A 7,838-nucleotide genomic window follows, 5' to 3' on the forward strand; every position below is an offset into this window, starting at 1 on the left:
TGATTTGATCTATAGTCTCTTCCCTCTGTCCAGCTAGATAACAATCATCTATAGTCTCTTCACTCTGTCCAGCTAGATAACAATCATCTATAGTCTCTTCACTCTGTCCAGCTAGATAACAATCATCTATAGTCTCTTCACTCTGTCCAGCTAGATAACAATCATCTATAGTCTCTTCACTCTGTCCAGCTTGATAACAGTCATCTATAGTCTCTTCACTCTGTCCAGCTTGATAACAGTCATCTATAGTCTCTTCACTCTGTCCAGCTAGATAACAGTCATCTATAGTCTCTAGATAACAGTCATCTATAGTCTCTAGATAACAGTCATCTATAGTCTCTAGATAACAGTCATCTATAGTCTCTAGATAACAGTCATCTATAGTCTCTAGATAACAGTCATCTATAGTCTCTTCCCTCTGTCCAGCTAGATAACAGTCATCTATAGTCTCTTCACTATGTCCAGCTAGCTAATAGTCATTGAACAAAGCTAGACTGTCAGGAGCATCACAAATTCTAAAAGTGATGGACAGAGGACTACTTTTGGCAAATTTTGACTTCAAGGAAATATAATGTATTTCAGGTGTGGCCCTCTGGACCTCTGTGAAGACCAAATGCAGCCCCTGGGGCAAAATACATGTGACACCCATGGCCTACATTCTAGTACATTATCACTGCTTACTTTGAGGAATATGACACAGTAATGTCTATGACTATAATGTGAAAGACTCTGTTTGACTTACAAGTTGTATATTCATGTCAATCGCCCGACGCCTTCACAGGGCTTCTTCTCGACCAGAGGAATCTGATGTCCCTCCTAGACGGTCTCTTCTGGCTGTACACACCGTTGGGGTTAACGCTGTAGCACCTGTAGTACCAGAAACCTCCTAGGTAACTCTCAGCAGAGTTCACATGCTGTCCTGGTCTATGTCGTAGGTAGAAAACCTCTGGATGTTGTTGTGGGTTAGGGTTATGATGAAAGGGGTTTAGGATTAAGTTTAATTTAATTGTGATACATTTTAAATCCAGATGTGTCATTCAACATAAAAACAACAATACATTTTTTTTAAATACATTAGGCCCTAATTTATGGATTTCACATGAATGGGAATAGAGATATGATTCTGTTGGTCACAGATACCTTAAAAGGTAGGGGCATGTATCAGAAAACCAGTCAGTATCTGCTGTGATTACCATTTGAGTCATGTAGCTTGACACATCTCCTTCACATATAGTTGATCAGGATGTTGATTGTGGCCTGTGGAATGTTGTCCCACTCCTCTTCAATGGCTGTGTGAAGTTGTTGGATATTGGCGGGAACTGGAACACGCTGTCATACACGTCGATCCAGAGCATCCCAAACTTGCTCAATGGGCTACATGTCTGGCAAGTATGCAGGACATGGGAGAACTGGTACATTTTCAGCTTCCAGGAATTTTGTACAGATCCTAGTGACATGGGCCATGCATTATCATGCTGAAACATGAGGTGATGGAGGCAGATGAATGGCACAACAATGGGCCTCAGGATCTCATCATGGTATATCTGTGCATTCAAATTGCCATCGATACAATGTAAGTGTCAACATGACAGCTAAGAAAGCCATTTATACAGTGTTACACTGTATACACTGAGTGTACAAAACATTAGGAACACCTTCCTAATACTGAGTTGCACACCCAGAACAGCCTCAATTCATTGGGTCATGGACTCTGCAAGGTGTCAAAAGTGTTCCACAGGGATGCTGGCCCATGTTGACTCCAATGCTTACCACAGTTGTGTCAAGTAGGCTGGATGTCCTTTGGGTGGTGGACCATTCTTGATACACAAGGGAAACTGTGGTGTGTGGAAAAACCCAGCAGCGTTGAGGTTCTTGACACACTCAAACCGGTGTGCCTACCACAACCCGTTAAATATTTTGTATTGCCCATTCACCCTCTGAATGGCACACATATACAATCCATGTTTCAATTGTCTCAAGGCTAAAAAAGACTTAATTAACCTTAACCTAATCTCTCCTTCATCTACACTGATTGAATTGGATTATAGAAGATATCCCTCTAGTGGTGTGGGGGCTGTGCTTTGGCAAAGTGGGTGGGGTTATATCCTTCCTGTTTGGCCCTGTCCGGGGGTATCATCGGATGGGGCCACAGTGTCTCCTGACCCCTCCTGTCTCAGCCTCCAGTAGTTTATGTGTCGGGGGGCTAGGGTCAGTTTGTTATATCTGGAGTACTTCTCCTGTCTTATCTGGTGTCCTGTGTGAATTTAAGTATGCTCTCTCTAATTCTCTCTTTCTCTCTTTCTTTCTCTCTCTCTCGGAGGACCTGAGCCCTAGGACCATGCCTCAGAACTACCTGGCATGATGACTCCTTGCTGTCCCCAGTCCACCTGGCCGTGCTGCTGCTCCAGTTTCAACTGTTCTGCCTGTGGCTATGGAACCCTGACCTGTTCACCGGACGTGCTACCTGTCCCAGACCTGCTGTTTTCAACTCTCTAGAGACAGCAGGAGCGGTAGAGATACTCTTAATGATCGGCTATGAAAAGCCAACTGACATTTACTCCTGAGGTGCTGACTTGCTGCACCCTCGACAACTACTGTGATTATTATTATTTGACCATGCTGGTCATTTATGAACATTTGAATATTTTGGCCATGTTCTGTTATAATCTCCACCCGGCACAGCCAGAAGAGCTCATAGCCTGGTTCCTCTCTAGGTTTCTTCCTTGGTTTTGGCCTTTCTAGGGAGTTTTTCCTAGCCACATGCATTGCTTGCTGTTTGGGGTTTTAGGCTGGGTTTCTGTACAGCAGTTTGAGATATCAGCTGATGTACAAAGGGCTATATAAATACATTTGATTTGATTAAACAGATGAGGGGGATCATAGCTTTCACCTGGATTCACCTGGTCAGTCTATGTCATGGAAAGAGCAGGTGTTCCTAATATTTTGTACACTCAGTGTATGTAACAGCAGATAATGATAGCAGTGTGGGAACTGGAAAATATGTTTTGGACTTCTCAAGGATCCATTTTGACCTAGATCTAACTTAAAGGTCCCTATTTTTCACAACTTTCAAAAATTGATAGAGACTTTCTAGGCCTGCAGGAAAATTGATAGAGACTTTCTAGGCCTGCAGGAAAATTGATAGAGACTTTCTAGGCCTGCAGGAAAACTGATAGAGACTTTCTAGGCCTGCAGGAAAATTGACAGAGACTTTCTAGGCCTGCAGGAAAACTGACAGAGACTTTCTAGGCCTGCAGGAAAATTGATAGAGACTTTCTAGGCCTGCAGGAAAACTGATAGAGACTCTCTAGGCCTGCAGGAAAATTGACAGAGACTTTCTAGGCCTGCAGGAAAACTGATAGAGACTTTCTAGGCCTGCAGGACAATTGACAGAGACTTTCTAGGCCTGCAGGAAAATTGATAGAGACTTTCTAGGCCTGCAGGAAAATTGACAGAGACTTTCTAGGCCTGCAGGAAAATTGACAGAGACTTTCTAGGCCTGCAGGAAAATTTGACAGAGACTTTCTAGGCCTGCAGGAAAATTGACAGAGACTTTCTAGGCCTGCAGGAAAACTGATAAAGACTTTCTAGGCCTGCAGGAAAATTGTCTTCAGAAGTATACACATTTTCTATTATAGGAATCACTATTAGATCTAGCTATTTATATATTCTTAATCCCATTCCTTTACTTTAGATTGTGTGTATTGTTAGATATTACTTGTTAGATATTACTGCACTGTTGGAGCTAGAAACACAAGCGTTTCGTTACACCCACAATAACATCTGCTAAACACGTGTATGTGACAATTACACTTTATTTTATTTCAAATGACTTTTAGTGACTGGAACGGATGGAGAGCATACAGATGCAGGTGAATGGCAGACGACAGTAAACAAGAGACAGAAAATGAAAGTGATTTAATGAAATCACCACAACGTTGCAGTGTCGTCCTACGTGTCACTGACCCGTACTAGATTGCCTATTGCTGCTTTACGTTGACAGAACGGATAAATATTTAACTGTCGCAGAGAAAGTGGGTGGCATCGGGTCTCAGAGAAGAAAATGACACTAGTTGACCTACGTCATGTGGCTGTGTTATCAATGGTGCGATGACAGGGTAATTGTTTATTTTGTTCATTTAAAAAAGTGAGAGGAAAAAAACGTTGCTCCACATGGTTCAATAACCGGGTCCGCGCGCGACAATCACATTGACAACCGAGATGAGGGGCGGAAAAACTAGGCCTACCATGTGACTGAAATAGTGTATGTACAGAGGAAAACAGTTTAGGAGAGCATGATATCTATTTACCAGGTCAGATGAGGCAAGTGGCCAAGGGTAAGATATTCTGTCGCTATGGCACTTTACGCGCGGACATTAGTCAGTCGTTTCAGCACCATGGATAGCGAACGGAGACTCACGCAGGTAATCATAGAAATGCGGTCGGAAATCCGGAAATTGGAGTTAGAGAACATGGGGCTGAGAAGAGTTGGAAACAAGTTAAGAAGGAGTACTACCGCACCTACATTAGTGGCCGAATACAAAAGTGAGTCAAACATTCACGTTTTCCTTTTTTCTCACTGTTTTTAGGTGTTGAAGCATATTGTTATTTTCTGTATTCGTATCATTTGTTTCCCTTGACATGATCAAATAACTAAAGCAGGGATTGGTAACTTGTTTTCTAATTTGGCACACAGAAACAAGAGGCCATGATTAACTTGGTCAAAAAGAATGGCACCGATTGGCCTATAGGTGGAGTTGTTATAAGCAGTCTCACGTAAACTCTCATATCTATATGCCCGTTTGACCTAGAGACTTGAAACGTTGTATGTAGATGTCTTTCCTTATGCTGAACCAATCTGCCTCAAGGACCCATAAGGTCCATCAGGATAGATTTTCCTCCATCTTGGAAATTTCGGAAAACATTTTAAAAACAGATTCTCATGAAACATAAGACCAAATAACACCCAATTTAGAATGTAGGCCCATGGCACATCCCTTAACTTAGCACATACGCTAATATGCTCAAATATGCTAAATATGCTATAAAAGTCTTCTCATGGAAGATCAAATTTGGAATGTAGGCACATGGACATGTCTTAACTGAGTTTGAGATAATAGCCCAAAAATATATGTCAATTTAAACCACTGTAAATCCACTCCACAGTGGCCTATCAACTTGAACTTGTCATCGCTGTCAGGGATATCCCTAAGATAAACCACACTGAATTTGTTATTGACATATAAAAAATAAAAAAGTGAACTAACTCATTCTTTATATGTGTAATGTTAATGTTCAAAATCATATGCAATCATCTTTTCCTCATGAACCGTACGTCAGATTCACTCCAGATTCTGCATTTAGACTCATTACATCAGAATAGTTGCTCCATTAAAATATAGCTACACTGTACATCTAGATGCACGTTAGCATGCCTAGTTAAATAAAGGTTCAATTAAAAATATATATATTTTTTAAAGCATGTATGCCAATGATAAAAAGACTTATTAAAATGATTCTTCTCATGAACTATATCGACTCCAGAATGGGTATATAGACTCAATGAATTAGCCTCTAATGAATTTGATATTGATTAGTTGCTGCATTCAAAGTCAGCCACCTTACACTACTAGATGGCACCATATCACAACAGGGCTACAATAACTGAACCATTGGACATGGGGCTATGACATTTGGTATGTAAACCTTATGTATATGTCCTTAGAAGCATTGTGACTATAAAGTCACTGCACCAGACAAATTGGTGGCACTATAGATGTCATTGGCACCAGTGGCACCATGGACTTTGTCTCGTGCAAATTAATGTTTGATTTAAATTATGCATAAAAACTATGTGAATTATTGTTATTAGTATATCTGTATAATAATACTAGCCCTATTATTGGTCTGAATTTAGTGAAATGTGTATATTTTATTCTGGAAAAGGTGAAATTGTAAGTCTTGCTGCTTGCACAGTCAGCGTATATATATATATGAATATATGCAGTACATATATAAATATTCATATATAACATCAATACATTAAGTAATGACTTTAAGAAGGATTACCTCCTGCATCCTACAGCACTACACAAAACTTCACTTGTGTCATCCTTGTGGTATTGAAAAATAAACATGGTAATGCTTTCACATAAAGGAAAATAGTTCCTACACGATGTGCTTGCTTTGTTATCCAACTGATCTTGTGTTCTTTCTGTCATCCTGTGAACACTGTTCATTACTGCTTGCAGTTATATTTTTTGTTTGTATCCTCATGTGAAGAATACATGGGATAATGCAATGCATTTGGCTACACAACATTATTTTACAATCTGTCTATTGCCTTATTCAGAGAGCATCGTCATGACTGTGAGAAGATATTCCATCTTCCAGTCCTTGGTCGATCATCGACCCAGGAGATTTTAATGTGACCAGGGTGCAGAGAGAGAGAGAGAGAGAGAGAGAGAGAGATGGAATAACCCTCTGACGGAGGCACGGTGGACACTGGACAGCATAATGTGACATGTGAAGGGTGACATTTACTTAGTTGTTCCGTTCATCACCTGACCCTCGCCTGACCCTCATCTTCTTGTGATGTGTGTTTTGTCCTATATTTAAATTTATTTTATTTTTAATCCCAGCCTCTGTCCCCGCTTGAGGCCTTTTACCTTTTGTTAGGCCGCCATTGTAAATAAGAATTTGTTCTTAATGTTCTTAACTGACTTGCCTAGTTAAATAAAGGTTAAATAAATAACTATAGCCTTGGATTGATAAGAGTGCAACGTTACCCTCTTGTGGGTGTTTACTGTATTGCAGTGGAGGCTCATTATCACGCATGTAGCCATCACCGGCTTCTGTAATTCTCTGAGCAAATACCAACAGTAATTGTAACACAATTATTTGTCTGCATAGCCAAAAGAATTAAAGTAATTTCCCATTTTTAGGGAAACAATCTGAGGCAAATATGGGGGGGGGGGGGCAAGTAGTTTATTAAAGGTTCAAGGTTGAGATTTCCTTGTAATAATGTACAAAACACCTACACACAAGGCTTTTTTAGATTGAAGTGCCTTCCTGAAGTGCAATAGTGCTTTCACGGGACTACAGGTTACAAAACAACAAACGGATCAACAACAGTGACAAACATAACCTACCTCTAAACAGTTAGACTAGGCAATAAGAGAACAGTAAAATAACAGTTAGACTAGGCAGTAAGAGAACAGTAAAAGAACAGTTAGACTAGGCAGTAAGAGAACAGTAAAAGAACAGTTAGACTAGGCAGTAAGAGAACAGTAAAATAACAGTTAGACTAGGCAGTAAGAGAACAGTAAAATAACAGTTAGACTAGGCAGTAAGAGAACAGTAAAAGAACAGTTAGACTAGGCAGTAAGAGAACAGTAAAATAACAGTTAGACTAGGCAGTAAGAGAACAGTAAAATAACAGTTAGACTAGGCAGTAAGAGAACAGTAAAATAACAGTTAGACAAGGCAGTAAGAGAACAGTAAAAGAACAGTTAGACAAGGCAATAAGAGTAAATAACACACATAGGCCTATATTTACTTTAACGAGTCACCTTGAGGGTTCAGAAACAACCAATCACAATTACCTCTCAGGACCTTTAGGACAAAATATTTTAGGCCTACCTCAAAAAAAGGTTGCTTTTATACATTTCACATGGTAACTAAGGGTCTCCTTAAAGGAACAGATGCCATGATTCCTACCCTGTCACACTATTAGGCCTAGTGACATCATATATACCTCAGTTTACATTAGCACTGTGTCAAGGCTTTATGTGTACATGCACACTGGTATTTAAATAACAAAACAGCATGGATATCAT

This window comes from Oncorhynchus kisutch, linkage group LG30 (assembly GCF_002021735.2).
Source record: "Oncorhynchus kisutch isolate 150728-3 linkage group LG30, Okis_V2, whole genome shotgun sequence".
Classification (NCBI taxonomy): domain Eukaryota; kingdom Metazoa; phylum Chordata; class Actinopteri; order Salmoniformes; family Salmonidae; genus Oncorhynchus; species Oncorhynchus kisutch.